Source organism: Dipteris shenzhenensis, chromosome 29, assembly GCF_047967505.1.
Source record: "Dipteris shenzhenensis isolate YYH24624 ecotype China chromosome 29, Dip_SZ_1.0, whole genome shotgun sequence".
NCBI lineage: Eukaryota > Viridiplantae > Streptophyta > Polypodiopsida > Gleicheniales > Dipteridaceae > Dipteris > Dipteris shenzhenensis.
In genome coordinates, this window is record NC_141624.1 from 38,798,618 (window position 1) to 38,800,906 (window position 2,289).

Below are 2,289 nucleotides of genomic sequence, written 5' to 3' on the forward strand. Positions count from 1 at the left end.
AGAAGCTGGCTTCACCCCTCTGTACAGCATACAGTCCATATTATTGATCCTGCCATTTCTTCTAAGTTAAGAGATGCAAAGGAAACTCCCATCAGTATTTCCAGCTGAACACTGGTTCAGACACTGCAATTTTTAAGTAATTGATGTTTTGCTACTTCCATACCATAACAGGTATGTGGGTGACTACTTCTTTTAAGATTCTTCTTTAAGATTGAGAACTCTTGTAGCCTTTGATTTCCTAATGCTTTTTTCCTTATGCAGTGACCACTGGAGTTTTGTTTCTATTGACATCCAGCAGAACCAATGCTTTATATTCAACTCTCTTAAAAACACACACAGAGAGCTGAAATTGTAAGTGCTGTGTGTGCTTTTTGAACTTAAAACTTCATTATTTTGATATCATACTAACTAAATTATATATATTGCAGTTGTATTAGAAGGCTTCTAGATGCATTGGATCACTGTCCTCCTAATGTCTCTCTTTTGGATTCAATAGAGCCAATAGATCTAGAGGTAAAAAGTTGTTCCCTATACTGATGTCTATTTCATGCTATGTCTTTGAACTTATTGAATAATTTTGTTTTGTTCAGATGTTAACAGTTTCTAACATATCTTTCCAACTGTATAGACACCACAACAAGATGATTCAAGTAGCTGCGGATGGAGAGTGCTGATCAGTGCCAAATATCTACTTTCAAGCTATTTTGAGAAAGAACAGCCAGACCTTATAAGAAAAAATAATTTTCATTTAGCTTGAAGATAATTCATAATGATACAAAGTGTTCTAAATTATCATATGCCATTGCAGATGAAAGAAGATAGCTTCAGCTCAAACTATGTATATAATTTTAGAGCTCATACAATTTGGAGGTTTTTGAGCTATGCCTCCCCCAAACTTATTGTACCAGCTACTGTCGAGTTGGGTGAGAGCTCTAAAGTACAAGAAGGTGTCATACACCTTGATGCCACAGATGAAGCTAATGTGGTACCACAAGAACAAGCACCTAGTGTTGAGGAGGAGAAGCCATAGGAGAAAGGACATGCTGCTGATGTTGTTGAGGAGAAGATGGAGCAGCAGCAAACAGATGCTCCTGGGGCAGTGGAGGAGACAATGGAGTAGCACCAACATACTGTACAGGACAAGTTGGAGTAGCAGAAAAAAGACTGTCCAAAAAATGATGATAGGGAGATCTTGGACCATGTAGAGCAGCCTCTGGATCAAGCTGTACATAAATAGAAAATGGATGTCAGAAATATGTTCTACATGTACAACTAAACACTTCTGTACAAAATCTTACTTGATTGAATACAAAACCTTTGTTTATGGAATCTGTGTTATCTCAATTTTCAAATTTTCAATGTCTTTGCATTTTATTGAGCTCTCTTCTTTTGAGCAACTACAAAAAAGCAATATGAATCAGAGCAGTAAAGTAAACTAATAGCAATGCTTAATGAGACTAGGATAAATCAGATGGTGTACCTTTTTGTTATTGTAGATAAATAAAAAGTCGTTTGAAATAGAACCTTCTATCTCAAACAGAATGTCATTGCGCAATTGAGCTAGGGAGCAACATTCTCTTAATGAGATATTGACTAGCACATCACCATTCTCAACAACATCAATATCAAGAAGTTTATTTTTTGCACCAAAAGAATCTTCATCTTGATCCATTGGGACTAGTTTTGTGCCTAGCATTCGACTGCGCTTATAATAAAAAGAGAAAATAAAATTTTGTGATGCAACCATGTACTTCAGTTGCATAGAAGGTTGGACAACCTCACAAAACATTGAACTACATGTCTTCTTATCCCAACCTTTATCCAAAAATTGTGGCATGCATGCCGAATTTGTTGCTTTAACTATGAACATTGTTTTTGAAACCTTCACTGGAAAGGTATTAAACAAGTCCATAAAAACTGTGAGAGGCATGCATAAAGAAATTTTTATTATCCGTGTGGAAATATTGGGCCTCAGAGCTTTCTGTACTTCTTTGAAAAGCTTGGCCCTATATGCCTCTGTAACACTAGAAATTTTTATTATCCGTGTGGCAATATTGGGCCTCAGAGCTTTCTGTACTTCTTTGAAAAGCTTGGCCCTATATGCCTCTGTAACACTGAATTCCATGCCGAAAGGTCTTATTTTATTAACACACCATGTGTGTTAGCATTGTCCAGCAACTTATAAAAATGATCAATAAAAAATATACCCGATTGAGCTAGCTCTGTTGCACATCGACCTTGGTATTGTTGTTCTCCTATCGATCCATGCAAAACATCTATAAATCCCAG

The 2,289-nt window shown here is 36.4% G+C and overlaps 1 pseudogene; it reads left to right on the forward strand.

Moving 5' to 3' along the window:
• Positions 1-241: 241 nt before the first annotated feature.
• Positions 242-1,237, forward strand: LOC147882805 (uncharacterized; annotated as a pseudogene).
• Positions 1,238-2,289: the final 1,052 nt, after the last annotated feature.